Source organism: Felis catus, chromosome A2, assembly GCF_018350175.1.
Source record: "Felis catus isolate Fca126 chromosome A2, F.catus_Fca126_mat1.0, whole genome shotgun sequence".
Classification (NCBI taxonomy): Eukaryota; Metazoa; Chordata; class Mammalia; order Carnivora; family Felidae; genus Felis; species Felis catus.
This window is the reverse complement of record NC_058369.1, coordinates 150,438,928-150,455,048: the sequence shown is the minus strand read 5'-3', so window position 1 is coordinate 150,455,048 and position 16,121 is coordinate 150,438,928. Positions and strand designations below refer to the sequence as shown.

At 40.9% G+C, this 16,121-nt stretch overlaps 1 protein-coding gene across 6 annotated transcripts in view; it reads right to left on the bottom strand.

The window, feature by feature from the left end:
• The window catches only part of CALD1 (caldesmon 1), a 188,303-nt gene that overhangs the window by 110,722 nt on the left and 61,460 nt on the right, over positions 1 to 16,121 (bottom strand). For all 6 annotated transcript variants that reach the window (XM_019825826.3, XM_045052782.1, XM_019825825.3 and 3 more), the window contains one exon: positions 13,353 to 13,446. The gene's annotated coding sequence lies outside the window, so the exon portion shown is untranslated. The remainder of the gene's footprint in view (positions 1 to 13,352; positions 13,447 to 16,121) is intronic.

Sequence of the window (16,121 nt, the reverse complement as noted above, 5' to 3'; positions counted from 1 at the left end):
TGAATAAATAAATAAACTTAAAAAAATAAATAAAATAAACGTAAGAATTTCTGTGATTGTTAAAAAAATTAAAGAAAATTAGGAATTCCATTTCTCAGTTCCACTAGCCCTGTTTCCAGTGTTCTGTGGCTGCATGTGTCCAGTGGCTACCATATAAGACAATGCAGAGAGCATCTTCACCACCACAGAAAGTTCTATTGGAGAGCCCCACTTACAGTGTGTCAGACACGATCTCGGACTTGAGAGATCTTATAATTTCATAGAGAAGATGGAATGGTATGCGGGGTGTGGCACAGGTCAGCTTTTGGAAGCCTGGATGTATTCTTTTAATCCTCTTAGAATAACCTCTCTGTTCTCCTGCAGAAGGCCTTTGGATCAGACAATCTCACTGTGACTAAGCACTTGCTATTGAGTAAGTTAAATGCTCAGCACAGGCAAAAGAAGCTGAGACACCTCAAATTGCATAACAAGGACCATGAGTGGTTTATTTGGAACAGAAGATCAGAGGTCATGGGTCTTCACCAATGGTAAACATGGTACAGAGATCATCATATTTTACACAACAGTAGTTTTACTTATGCATGACCCTTTGGACTTTCTGGTCTACTCAGCTATAAAAATACTGGCAACCCATGAGTCTGCTCTTTGTGATTGGTTTTCCAACTAACATTTCCAATTTAGTGATCAAAACCCAGATCCAGAGCCTTAGCCAGCTATCTTTGTTGATACAAGGTATTAGCAAGGTGAGAGAGTTTAGATGGCAGGATATAAATCCAGTTACACTGCTGGAGAGAATTCAAAGGTATGTGCTTTGCCAGTGGTAATAGTCTTGTGCATGAAGGACACGCTAGTATTAATGGAGACTAATTATTCCCTAGTGAATTTTTCAAGTTTTATTCATCATGATCCTCAAATGCATTTATTGTGTTCTAGAATTATGTAGCAAGTTAGAGGCTATCTTCTAAGAGTTTATAATCTAAGATGAAAAGCTTTGAAACCAAACCAAGGGACATTATCCATTATACCCCTCGGACACTATAGATGAACAACTTAAACATAGAAATCTACACAGAAGTTAAATAATAAATTGAAAAGGGCTTAGACTGCTTCCTCTTTCCTTTCATCATTTAGATGGCACTTCACCCTAGTTGTTAGTTTGGAGATTTCTGGACTTTTCTTCAAGTAAGAAATGACTCACAGTATAGGCTTAAGACTAGCATAAGACTATAGGGTCTCTGAACCGCTAATGTGTTTGTATGGACACCCATATTATATTTCTATTGGAGCATTTAGTCTGTAGCTTGCATTTTAATTGCTAAGTACGTATCTGTCCTTCCTGAAGATTGTAACCTCCTTGAGGTTATTACTCATTTTTGTGATCCTCCAAAGTAGTATTTGAGGGGTCCCTCAAATAGTCTCTTAACTATTTTTTTTTATAGTCCGCAAGGCTGACTACTTGTTGAATTGGAATGGCTTCTAGGGCATTTCTTTCATTAGACTTAGTTGGTAAACAGAGGAACTTGGCTAAGACATTATCAAAAGGCCATGTCTCCAGCTGAGCTTTTAGTACTACCTTGAGGGTGGTAGTGGTTCGCTATGGAGCTCTATTTTATATTGTGATTTGTAGCTATGGTTGTTTTCCTCCAGTGGAAAAGAACCTTGTCTTAGAAGATGGGTATTAGGCATTTGTAACTGAGGGAATAGTTCTGGGATGTTCAAAGAGAAGGAGGGACAAAGAAGACATATGATGAATACGAAAAGAAGAGAATCAGGGTTGGGCTGAAACACTCCAAATTGCCAAGGCCTTTGGAGGTTCCGTGCCACTCCTCCATCATAATTAGAAAATACTGACATTCAGAGCTGATTTAAATGCTTCCATCAGTCTAAAAAAAAGTGTTGCCTGGTTTTGCTCTCTAACCATGCTCTGTAATTAGAAACATAAGGCACTGTACTGGATGCTTGCTTGAGAACCCACCCCTCCCAAGCCTGGTGTCATTACCCATTGGCTATTGGACTTTTATCTTTTCTCACCATCTCTCAGGAGCCTCAGCCCAGGTCACAGGAAGAGCGTGCGGTTGCCACGGGCATTCCTGAGAAAACCTGGAGACCTCCGGCGCCACCTCAAACTCTAAAGCACACGAAGAAACTCATTTTGCCAGCCTACTTCCTAGCTGGAGCTCTATAAATCTATACTGCATTGGGAAGGCAGTAGTTCAGGTATGGGAAGACAGGTTTTCAAACCAAAAGAGTCATAGGGAGGATCTTTGTGACATCCAGCTTGAAAGGACATCCTCGTTTGTTTCTGAGAACAAGAAAGCTGCTCTGACAGCTGATCCTACAGTTCCTCACGCTCTTGCTCAAAAACCTGTATTTTGCAGAATGTAGGAGCAGAACACCATCTAAGAAGCAAAAGCAGCAGCAGCAGCTTTTTACCTTGGACAAAATCCACAAGGAAAACAGAAAAATGCTTGTAATCAAGGACTTCAACTCAACAGGCACCTAGCTTGTCAAATGAAAACATGTGGCGGCCACCTGCTAAGCATCTTAAAGAAAAAAAGGTACCTTCTTGTTTTTCTACCTGATCTAGTCTCTTTGGAGCATATTTGCATTTCCCGGTTTTTCACACTCAAACAGTGCTGTCCACACTCTGTATAAAGATGACTAAGCAATTTTGTATTAAGTAACCAAAGCAAGTCCTGCCAATTTTAGAATAATTAAGTTTCTGCCGTCTAATATAAACAGTTCCAAGAACTGCATGCAGCCTACCAAAAGTATATATTACAAGTAGTCAACACTGTGGCCAGCTGGCAGGCAGATCAACCTATTAAAGTAGAATTGTTCAGAATTCAGAGTATTATTTTTCTTTTCTCCCATTATTTTTTCTGCATCCAACTTTGTTTCTTTGGGATTGTTTTCAAGTACACAAAGCAAGAAACTGTTGCGGAATTGCACCTCCTGTAAACGAATGAGCTTTTCTCTTGAGATCCTTTGGAGCACACAAATCATTCCCATTTCAACCCCTGTCTACACAGGCAGCCAAAGCAAAACGGAGCAAGTGAATCTACTTTGTTCCCACTCAAGCTGAAGTGTTCATTTTGCTTGACCATAAGAAAGCTCTACGGTGACCACTAGACAAATGAATGTGCACATTAAATCCTATGCCCACTGGGCACTGAAAATATCTTTCTGACCACTGATCCTTGTACTGCCTTTGCCAGGTAGCTTGGTGGGCCACAATTTATTGCTAATAAAACTAAAGTCATGGATTCAATACCACCAGGAATGAGTTAACTGTTTAAGATTAAAAAAACCTTAAACTATTGCCATGTGCTATGACATTAATCTTGGCCAGCTATAATGGCAGATGTGGCTTGACAAGTTTAAGTTGAGAAAATAGAGATGGTTAGACTAACCCTCTCCACCATGACCCTCAATAGAGTGTAGGGTCAAATGAGTGTGAGTGTAGCATTATACAAAAAGGTCTCTGAATATTCAATTGCATTATAAGCCCTGTTGTCTTCTTCACTGTGAATAAATTCACACATAATCAAGAGGGGTTAAGGCTCTACAATCATCACTACAATGAAAACTTCAGTAAAAACGTTCAACAAATATTGTGAAGTAATATTCACATACTAACCACTTTGCTTGGTATGGCATGTAAGCTGTCAATGCAACTATTCTGCCCTCTCTGGGCTTATAATCTGAGAGTGGAGACAGGCAGTAAATAAAGAAAATACAAATTGGGATAAGGGTTAGAAAGGAAAAACACTGTCCCAAGAGAGAACTACAGAAGTGACCTAATGCTTTTCTTTGGGCTAGAATAGGATATAGGCAGTAACAGCTTTTTCAAACAGGAATGATATTAATACACATAGAGACATGCATTCATAAAGAGAACATGAGTTTATAAGACCAGAGTTTATATTCATTAAACAAATATATATATATATATATATATATATATATATATATATATATATATGTATATATATATCTGTTTTGTTCCAGACACTCACTCTTCCAGTTGCTGATAAATCAAACTTTTCTCTACTTGTCTCTCTTAAAGAATGGGTGAGGAGTAAAGTAGGTAGTCAGGTTTGAGGGATGGTGAATTATTCTTACCCCTTCTTTCACACCTCAGGTCCTGTGTAAGTAATAGAAAACTAAGGACATAATCAGCTGCTGTCTACCACAATTTATACAGACAAACAGAATCCACTTAAGATATTAACTTCACATGGCTAAAGTAGGAGGCATGAATGAGGGCATCTTTCTGGAAACCATCCAGCTCAGTGAACTTCTGACAAGAAAAGCATGTTTCCCACCCACTATTAAGCCAAAATTTGTTGACTGAAATGAAGCTGGTCCACTTTGTTTTTTCAAACTTTGGTTCATGATTCCAAGAAACGAACAGTCCACAATAAATTTACCCCAGTGGCAGAACATCTCACAACCAGCTTTTCCCCTTTGAATACCCCCAAACAGACCTTTTATTTGTTGACATACAGCCCCTGGACATTCATGAAAACAGGATGTTCTATTGCTGCTTTTTAAGTTAAATGGATTTAAGTCAGGGTCTCAGCCGAATTTCAAAAACAGATGTTACACAGCAGAAAGGCTGAACTGACCCCAGCAATGAGAGGCTATTTCACTTGAACTTGGAATATTCTTTGTTAGGAGAAGCAATCAAAGATGCCTTCAATTGGAAACAGGAGCAACCCAAGGTGTACTACTGTCTCCAATCAGTGATGGCCTGTGGGTCTGGGAACCTGTTGGGCCTGTAGGACTACTGGTTTGGGGAATAAGCAGCTGAGGGCTAATGACGGGAGGCGTAAATGCCTTGGTTTTGGAGGGGGTTAGTGAGGAACAATGATCTTCCTCCCACACGACACCATCCTGAGTCTCTGTACCTTTCAGGGGCCCTGCATGAAGTGGCTTCACTGAATCCATCAAATGATTGCTGACAAGTAAACACAACTCACAGCTGGGCCACAGGCCTCAAAATGTAGCCCTTGTTTCTGCCTCTGGGCCTTTGTCTCTGCCTCCTCTCTCTCATTACCTGTAGTGCCTTCCACTTATACAAATCCATGTATTTTTCTAGAGTCTAGCTCAGTCCTATCTTTATTCCAGAAACATCTTCGCGTTCAACTTTTGCAATATTGTTGGTACTGTTCTTTTTGGTGATCAATCCTATATGGCTTTGTTGTTCAGATTTCTTATAACTCTCTTTCTCTTGAGCAAGTCTAAGGCTGCTCAATGTTGGGTCTACATCTCCGTTGAAATCTGCTCACAGTTCTGGGTAGCTTGCTATGCCTTTGTAGATGCAAGGGAGTATTTGCTGAATTAAGTTTATTGAAAGACTTCTGGCCTGAAAATCCAAGCTCCAAATAATGCCACAGGCTACGGCCATAAGTGATGTTTGCCTGATGTTCCTGTTTTATAGAACTGTATTTTCTGGCTTCCTTGTGGTCAGATGAGGCTAAGTGACTCGTTTTGGCCATTGAGTTGTGAGCACAAGTGTCATGTCACTTCTAAGGTAGACCATTTAATTTTTGATGTGAGACCCTTTAGGGACCTCTTTTTCTCTCTACCATAGTAACCAACAATGTTTCTAGAGAGTAGCTTGCCAGCTGGGGGCCCCAAGTAAGGATGACAAAATGGTGGACTGGAAACCTCTGCCTATCCAGTGTTAGACAGAAAGCATGAGTATCAAACCCTTGTTTAAGTCATGGAGATTCTGAGTCCTGACCCCAGCATACCCTAGCTTGTCATGACTGCTGTAGCCTTGGTCAACACAGTCCATAATGAAAGTGATCTTCTGACATTAGGTAGTACATACCTATGTTTCACGCAGGGGCTTACTCAACTTATATATCTTATTTTCCTTCTGTGACTTCTAATATAGCAATAGGGATAAGTAGGTTAATCAGAACGCTGTTTGCAGGTAGGGCCCCAGGGAGTAGAAGTGGCTCATTGGCCCCATAAGCCATAAAACTGCCACTAACAGTAGGAGTCTTCACCTATGATGTGTTCACTCATTTATACCAGGGATGACAAACTCAAATCCTTTGAAGAACCAAAGAGGTGAATATTTGGGGAGTGGTGGCCCATGGGAAAACGGAGAATGCATACATTAAGAGCATTCAAACAAAATCCATGCTGGGCAAGGGAAGCACATTTACAGGTCTATATGGGTTTCAGTTTGGCACTTTGTGACCCCTGATTTATAGAGTCATTCATTAGGGTCAAGAGTGAACCCACAAATGAACCCATACAAAATTACAGTCCACATGGAGAAGTTTATTTACTTAGCCCGTGGTTATATAGCATGTACTATGTACCAAGCACAGTTCTCAGAACTTTATAAATATCAACTTAAATCTTTCTAACAATCCATATTGTCTCCATTTTATAGATAAAAAGATAGGCCCAGAGAAGCTGAGTCATGTGTCCAAGGTCACAGAGCTAGTAAATGGTAGAGCTAGCCTGGCCCCAGAGTCTGTGCTTCTAATCACAGAACAATGCTCCATCTCAAAAGACCTGTAAATGGATAATACAAGGTAGACTGTGGCAACAACCTTGAAGATGAAATGATCACGTGATTGACTGTACAAATGCCCCTCAGTAGGAGAGGTTTCCTGTCCAGAGGATTTGGTCTGCTCCATGTTAGGCAGGCTCACATTTGATGTTTATTAATGAAGTAAAAATGAATCTCCTGTTTATGTTCATTTGTGTTTTGGCAAACTGATTTATTACTTCATTTAAGTGGGGTTTGCTTCAGGAAATAAGTTGAATTCATTCTAAAGTCTTAAAAACTAAAACATAGTACTTCACACTTTGACTATTTCTTTGCTTTTTAAAATTTAACTAGACATGAAGGTCAGTCATCTAACTTTATCAGTTTGCATCGGTCTCAGGGCAGAGCCAAGTTTGTGGGATCTGAAGATTATTTGGGAGGCCTTCTTTAGTACTGGGGCGCCTGGGTGGCTCAGTTGGTTAAGCATCTGACCCTGGATTTCTGTTCAGGTCACGATCTCGTGGTTCATAGGTTCGAGCCCCGTGTCGGGCTCTGCACTGACAGCATGGAGCCTGCTTGGGATTCTCTGTCTCCCTCTCTCTCTGCCTCTCTCTCTCTGCCTCTCTCTCACTCTCAAAAAAAAAAAAAAAAAGAAATAAACATTTAAAAAAGGAAGGGAATATTAAATGTAAAAAGTTCAACAGGGGTCGTGGCAGAGACATGATCCCCGGGACGGGCCCTGCCACTTCAGCTCCACTGGTTTCATGGCAAATCCATTTTGGGTTTCTCACCTCGGGTTCTTCTGAGCATTCCATCAAAATGTCACAGCACCTTAAGTTTATTCTTAATTTTCAATTGCTTTGAAACTACAATTATGTCCCCCTTAAAAAAAATGCTTCCTGAAAACCAGAATTGAAGAAACAAAGAATACCAGGAGCAGTTATACAATTATTCTTCGAAGCAGTTTGCAATAAAGTAGAATTACAGATATAGCCAGCACGTTGCTATGTGTTGCCTATAAACTGCATAATTAAGTATGATGGGTGGATGAGAGGGCAGAGAAATTTAAAATGTTATGACTCTTTGCCAAGATGAGGCCAACAAAAAACAAATAAAAGTACTGGAAATCCTAATGTACGTCAATGAACATATTATTGGACTCACCAAATTGTCTATTGCATTGAATAAAAAAAAAATAGTCCAATTTATAGGAGAGAATGAAGGAATGCTAGAATTGCTAATGTAGCCCTATTCTAGCACCTGAGATGGAGAGTGTTCAGTTCAATATACTATAGAAACAGTAAATTCATGAGTGACTGAAGATGTATGTTCGAGGAACGAGAAAAAGGACAGATGGTGCTAATGGTCATCACAAGCTCCCTCCCCCCCAACCTTAAACCTCAACTTGCAACTGCATCTTTTATTTCTAAACCATTAGCCAGCATTCTGAGGGAGGTAATTAGATTGTCTCATTATAACAAATGTCTTTATGTTTATAAATTGTCTAAGTCTAGAGGGAATCAGATTCACAATTATGGGCATATCTACTTATGGGAGGAATTCTTAAGAACTTGGAGAAAATGCTTTTAGAAGAACTCCTTCCTTCAGTCCCACCCTACATTTGTAATCACTCCCTCTGGGTATGATAAACACACTTTCCCCAGACACAGGATGCCTCATTCCATGATATATCCTATTCGGTCATTAAATAACAGGACTCAATATTAATGTTGGCCTTCTCCATCCCTTTAAAACAAAGTGTTTTCAGCCAAAGATATTAAACTAGTCAACCGCTCTTTTCTCCTGTCAGAGAAACAGCCAGCATCCTGAAATCACAGCTCATTTGTACCACATTGGCGTGAATATTCAGACTCCATTTGTCTCCAGCTCTTAAAAGCTGGTGTTAGAGTGAATGACAGACATTTTGTTTTGAATTAGCAGAAAGGAGGAGGAAAAAAGGCCCAAGTAATAATTTTGGCCTAAAATATCTGTTTCAGGGAATGCAGCTCTGCCATTTCCTTAGTGAAAGTCGATTTTAAAAAAATCTAGATTTAATTTGGCATTAAATTGGACCTGGGATACAGAGAATGGTAGGAAGGAAACTTGTTTCAGATGTCCCCCCCCTCGGACGGCGTGCTTGTTCTACTTAAATCCTATTGGAGTATGGCTGCACAGAGTGCAAGACGTTCACTACTTCGTGTTGTTAAACATCCCAAAGTAGAGTTCAGAAGCAGCTGAATCTGTGTCCTTGGACTGTAGAAATCCAAACATTCTTGGAGCCTCAGGTAAGCCTCAGGACTTTTGCTTATTTCCATTGAAAACTATTAAATAGCACAATCATTCTTTATGTCTTTATTCATGACTATTAGACAATAGTCTGGAGAGGAGTTCTAGAAGAACCTTTCTTCTAGAAAGTACTCCTGGCACCACTATTTTTCTCCCTTGCCCTCTGTGGCCCTCATCTTGGCTTGTCCACCCTGGCCCAAGCTCCTCTGTCAATAGCTGTGCTAGGCAGGAATATGTGCTTCCACAGAGGCACCTCTTAAAGCCAGGTGCAATTCTCTGACCAGGAAAACTCCATCATTTGGCCAAAGTTACAAATTCCACATATGGTGATGCTGGAATGTCCTCTTACCCTTCCTAACATGAAGGTTTCCAGAATGTTGATGAGACTATGGGAATCTGTGTTCCTCCTGTTCCCTCAATCCCTAACCAAACTTGGGCTCACTGCATATTTTCATCCTATACCATATGACAAGGACTTGAGTGTGGGCTCTTGAAGGTGAGACTCTTGAGGAAGGAGTGGATTCAAGACATTTTCACATATGAGGCTGGTTCTACAACCCCTACCAGAAATCTAGAGAGAGGATTCTTAGTGTAAGAAAGACTCCTTCAGATCCTGTGATAGCAGGTTTGGGCACACTTGAACTAAAAAAGAGACTGAGCACTTTATTAAAGGTGTCCAGGGAGACTTGTTCCGTAAAACTCAAGAAAAGAGGAAGAAAAAAACTTCTCTTTCCACTCCATCTGGAGCTTCAACTGACTCCAAAAATATTGGCCCACTGTGGTTATAAAATCTCCCATTTATGCTTTTCTTAAACAAGGGCAAAGACTTACAACTCAAAGCACTTCTTTTACATGCTCATAGGAAAATCATCTTTCTCTCCAAACCTTGTAGCTGACTGAAATTAATGAAACACAGTTGAGAGGCACCTATGCTGGCCACTGGCCACCATTCATTTGGAACACCCCATCTAGGCCATTCATGGATTGTAGAGCCATTTTCTCTTGACTACAAAATTTCTCCTTTCTCATCTTAGGTAAATAGCAATTTGAGTAAAAATCACTGGGGCAAACCATAAGAGACTCTTGGATACTGAGAACAAACTGAGGGTTGATAGGGGTTGGGGAGAGGGGAAAGTGGGTGATGGGCATTGAGGAGGGCACTTGTTGGGGTAAGCACTGGGTGCTGTATGCAAACCAATTTGACAATAAATTATATTATTTAAAAAAATCACTGTCAGGTGTCACTGATACTTGAGGCAGCTGCATAAAAATTGGCACCTTTTCTGTTACTCAAAGAACACCAAGACAGAAGTGTGGAACTGGGTAGATTAAGAAAGCTGGCATCTCACAGTTAACTAGAGAAAATGCGTGGGGCTTGTAGAGAAGAAGGAGGAAGTTTCCAGAACTCAGATGGTCTCTTCCACTGTTACCAGACAATCCAAGGAAAGATCAAGGTTCTGCTAAAGAAAGAGAACTAAGAGAGAAGGAGAGAAAAAGAAAAAAAAAATTGCAAAAAGAGAATCTAAAGGAAGAAAAGTAATATTTCAGAAAATAAAATAAATGGATAAATATTTTTCCTTCTTTTATTTGTCACAGAAATCAGGAAAAACTAAGGAAACTAGTGCTGGGATAAACATGGCCTCATTAGAAATGACATTTCTGGTGGGACCCAGAGAGAAGATTGCTATGGCCGTCATGACCCATGGCCCCTCCATACTCTACCAGCTTCCATTCTGGCCTGGCTGCGAAACCCTAAAATATTGCCAAAGCCTCCTGGAGGGCATAGGTAGAGTGGGGAAACCAGTAGGGATCAACATACTAAAGAAGGAGTTCAGTGCAAAAGATGTACATTCCCCTCTACTGAGCCCTTTACTGACTGTCTAGACAAGATAATGTTCAATGGCACCAGTCTCTGAGAAAGATCTACCTTCTGTCTCTTTGGACATTGAGCAGTCTACTCCCAGGCTCCCCTACTGTCCAGTCTGATCAGCTCTGATTGGCTGATGAAGAAAATGGCTCCAAAGGAAGGTGTTGATGTATGAGACCCCCTTGGCAGAAACTTAGGGAGTCAAACCTATGCTCATGGGTGCAGTTTATTAGATGGGACAAGCCCCACGGGAATGATTTGGGGGCATATCCCCAAAGGAAAGGACAGAATAAGAAATAAAATAGGGCCAAATAAATGAGAGAGAAAAAGAAAGACACACACATGAGTTAATATACCTGTTCTTTTTTTTTTTTTAATTTTTTTTAACATTTATTTATTTTTGAGACAGAGAGAGACAGAGAATGAACAGGGGAGGGGCAGAGAGAGAGGGAGACACAGAATCTGAAACAGGCTCCAGGCTCTGAGCTGTCAGCACAGAGCCCGATTCGGGGCTCAAACTCACGGACTGTGAGATCATGACCTGAGCCGAAGTCGGACGCTTAACCAACCAAGCCACCCAGGCGACCCAATATACCTGTTCTTACAAACCCTCATTAAGAGTAGCATGTAGATTTCTTTATCATGGGAGGATTCCTCTGTTATTTACCAGGAAAGCCTTCTACACACCAATTTCTGGTGGCACTTTGGAAACACTGCTCCTCTGTCTCCACACAATCTCTCTGGATGACTTCATCCACTGCCATGGTTCTAATTCCTAAGTAAAGATTATGACTGAAAACATCTCTGTCTCCAGCTCTCACCTGAGCTTCAGGTGGACTATACCCTTGATGTCCCTTAAGTCCTCACACTCAGTATATCCCCATCGAAGCTCGTCGGCCTTCCCTCTTGTCTCCTGGAACAACGTTCTCATGGAAGAGTGATGGGATCTGGGGCAGGCTCATGCTATTTATTGTCTCCTACCTTTTTGAGGAGACAGGTAATTCTCCTGATGTCAGCTAATCATATTTTTCTTTCAGCCCCTCTCCTGTCTTGACTTATTTCTACCTGTTGTGGTAAAGGGCAGCAAATGTGGTAAAGGGCACTAATAATCATCACTGGGAGATAGTCTTAAAGCAAATAAATTATAGGTTCAGAAGTTACATCTAATCATCTATTCACTCACTCATTCATTCATTCATTCAATATTATTAAATGTCTATTATATACACAACTTCTCCTACTGCTGTGAGAGATGTCAAAGCCACACTCTTCAATTTCAAAAATTACACAATGTCATTGGACAATGAGAGCCACACAATAAAGGGCTATAACACATCACAGAATAACCAGTGTTCTGAAAGTGATGTCAATGCAGAGGAAGTTCAGGAGAGAGGAATCTGAGGGAAGTGGATCTGCAATAAACTAAAAATCAGCATGTTAGAAACACATGATGATGGGCTGGTATGGATTGAATTGTGTTTCCCCAAATTTATATGTTCAAGTCCTAACCCCCAGTCCTTCAGAACGTAACCGTGTTTGAAGATCAAGTTTTTAAAGAGGTGATTAACTTCAGGTGAGGTGATTAGGTGTCCCTGTCAGAAAAGGAGATGTTGGACACATGGAGAGAGACACCAAACACGTGTGCACACTGCAGGCGGGCATGTGAAGACACAGGGAGAAGACTGCTATCTGCAAGCCAAGTAGAGAGGCTTCAGAAGAAACCAAACCTGCTGACATCTCACCAGAACTGTGAGGAGATTTCTGTTGTTTAGGCCACCTGGACTGTGATAGCTTGTTATGGCAACCCGAGCAAACTAATACAGGCTGCAACAGATAGAATCGGAAAACAATTGCCTGAGAACCACACTGAATTCCCAAAAAACTTTCCCTCCTACTGGTGCCACCCTGGGCAAAACTGTGAACAAGTGAAGTTTCCCTTACTTTCTCCAGCCTCTACCTTCTGCAATCCCCTCTTTCTGCCCCCCAGTAACCCTTCTGCCTGTGGAACTTCTCCTCCCAGCTGAGGAGGGCTCATGGGAAGTGACTGGCACTTACTGCCCCTGAAATCACCAGTGTCTGTGCAAAGGTGAGCTTATTCACTGGGGAAGACTGACTCATGACCTCTCTGTCCCCTCAAGTCAACAGCATTCTTTGCAGGAAGTGAGGACTTCATTACTGATCTGGGACTGTTTTGCTTAAGATATATATGCAGGAAAAAAATAAAGCAAAAAATCAAATTATAATTTTTTAACATTTATTTATTTTTGAGAGAGAGAGAGAGAGAGAGCAAGCACAAGCGGGGAGGGGCAGAGAGAGAGGAAGACACAGAATCGGAAGCAGACTCCAGGCTCTGAGCTGTCAGCATAGAGCCCAACGTGGGGCTCAATCTCACAAGCCTTCGAGCGGTGAGACCATGGCCTGAGCTGAAGTCAGCCACCCAACCGAGTCACCCAGGTGTCCCGCAAAAAAATCAAATTATAAAGCAGAAAAACAATTCTTTCCAAATCTGACAGATGAATTGGTATATAAACCATGAGGACTACAGCAGAAAGAGGACTACAGCAGAAACCATGAGGACTACAGCACAATGCATCTTTAGGTGCCAGAATTTAGAAAATCAGGCAGAGAGGCTAGGAGCAGAGCCTCCCCATCCCCGTCAATCACATAAATGCTACTCACAGGTAAACGATCAGATGTCTACTTCTGAGCCTTCCAGTTGATCACCAATCCCTGCAGAATTTGGTTGAAGGATCTCCAAACGTTTTAATGACACCTGGTATAAAAGTAGGATGAAGTAGAATGAATTTTAGTTAATGTAGACCACATATTTAAAATATCATTTCTTCCTCAGGTACTATTATGAGTTAGGACCTTAAAGGGGAAATAAAGCATAGACAGAAATGGGTACTGTGCACTTGTATGTTAAAGAATATGAATACAATTATTCCAGAGTCAACCCCTAACTTATTCTAGATAGTGGGGTAGAGAAGGTGGTATAGTAAATACAAAACAGGGAATTCTACAAATGCCAATAATCAGAGACAAAGGCTTTAGAACACAGTCAAGGACACCCCTTCTCCAAACCCGACCCTCAATCCTTCTAAGCTTCAGACTCTCAAGAACCTTTCTCCACAGTCTTCTGCTGGTGATGGTCAGGAACTTGACTAATCAGTAGAAGAAGAAGGTCTGGAGGATTACAGATAATTATAGAAATGTACTAGTAGATAACCTAGAGTTAACCCGCACTTGAAACACATTAGTAAATAGTAAACATTAGAAAGACCACAGAAATGGCAACTGTGACAGTAAATTACCGTCACACCCCTAAGCCTGCCCCCAACATGATGCAACAAGGGCTTCTAATGAGTATGAAATGCAACTTTGGGCTTTTAATGTTTGCCTTTAATGGAGCAGAGTAATGGGTCTCAAGTGGACCTTAAGAATATAGCTTTGCCTTCCTCCAACCCCACCCTCTGCCACTTGGCATTGGAAGAAAACAGAAGCTCACAGAGGTTAAGGGACGGGCTTGGAATCTCACTGCTAGAAACTAGGCTTGGATTCCTAGATTCTCATTTCAGCTTTCACAAGTAAAAAACAAAACAAAAACCTGCTTAGTGTGTTACTTAAAGTTTGTGTCTATCTGAGGAAGGCTGTTTTGCAAACTAGGAGTCAGGGAACCTTGAGGGCTCACAAATTCATCAGCAAACCCAGGAGCCATCCCTTCCCTCCCTCCCCTTCTTCTTTCCTTTTTCTTCCCCTTCCTCTTCCCCCTCTCCTTCTCCTTCTCCTTCTTTTTTTTTTTAAATTCAAGTTAGTTAACATATAATGTAGTATTGGTTCCAGGAGTAGAAGTTAGTGATTTATCACTTACATATAACACCCAGGGCTCACCCCAACAAGTGCCATCCTTCCTGCCCATCACCCATTTCCTTAACCTTGAGCAGCCACTCAGGCCATCTCTAGCTCCTCTCCCTCAACCTCTACCACCTCTTCCTAGGGGTCTCGGGTCCTGAGTGCAAACATCTACTTTGTATTGCCATACATTTAAAGTACCTTGCTCAGCATTCTGGGATGTGGGCCCTCATCTTAAGGAGACTAAAATCCAGTTAGAGGCTAAAATCCAGTTGGGACTAATATATATAATTACATTTCTGGGCTACAAAGCCAGAAAATGACAAGAGCTCCCAATCCCATTTAAATTCCTTTTCTTCTATTGTGGGTCCAAGTTTGGAGGTCTTTTCTATAAATCTGAAGAGAAGGGGATGATAAAATGGTGAGGCATTTCCTAGCTGGAAAGATTGCCTAAGCCTGCTTCATAATCTGGTTCCTCACAGCTCCTGGTCCCCTCCCAGCATTCAGTAGAATATCAAGAAATGACTGTTGAATGAATGATTGGAATCCATGGGTGAGTTTCCTGAAACTATAGGCCAAATTTTGTGCATATTAACTTTCATTACCTTTTAAGGCAGTCTCCATTTTTCTTCCCCCCAGAATGAGAACCAGTTGCTAAATAATTAGCAGAGTCCTTGAGGATGGAATTTAGATGAGAATCAATTACAAAGAGTGCTCCTATAAGTAAATTTATACACAAACATGGCTGGAGAATCTCTATGTGCCAGGAACATATCGAGGATATGAAAAAGAACAAACAGCTGTGGTACTTGGCCTTATGGTACTTATCGTGTAGTGAATCCCTAGAAGAGGTTTCTCAGACTGATTGCACGTCAAAATTTTCGGGCATGGAGGCTTTTAAAATATATATGGGACACTCCAGAGAGGTGTCCAGGAATCCGCACCTTAAAAAAGCCTACACTTGGAATGTGACGTAGATTATAGTACCCTCCCCACAGAGGCCTCCCATCCTTGACCCTCAGGCTTCAACAAAGACATCAGAGACTAGAAAAAGGCAAGAGTTACTTGCCAGGATTATAACTGAACATACTGAGAGATATTTAAATTGGGAGAGAAAATAATTCACAGTATCTTCCCCAAACCTTCTTGCAGGGTCAGTATTTATTTGCCCAGTTTTCCTTTCTGCCCTTTCAATTCTGTCAGTATTTCTATTTGTTTAATTAATTGATTTTTAATTTAAATTTTAGTTAGTTAATATACAGCACAATATTCGTTTCAGAAGAAGAATCCGGTGATTCATCATTTACATACTACACCCAGTGCTCATGACAAGTGCCCTCCTTAGTACCCATCGCCCTTCTAGCCTATCCCCTACCCACATTCCTCCATCAACCCTCAGTTTGCTCTCTATCATTAAGAGTCTCTTGTGGTTTGTTTTCCTTTCTTCTCTTTTTATTTTTGAATTTAGGAATGAATATAGGAAAAATAGGGAAAGAAAATGCTATCAGTGGGATTTTTTTTTTTTTTTTTTTTTTTTTTTGGTTTATAGTATCTGGGTCTATGTTCATGAACTATCTTGTTAATGAGACAAAGAGA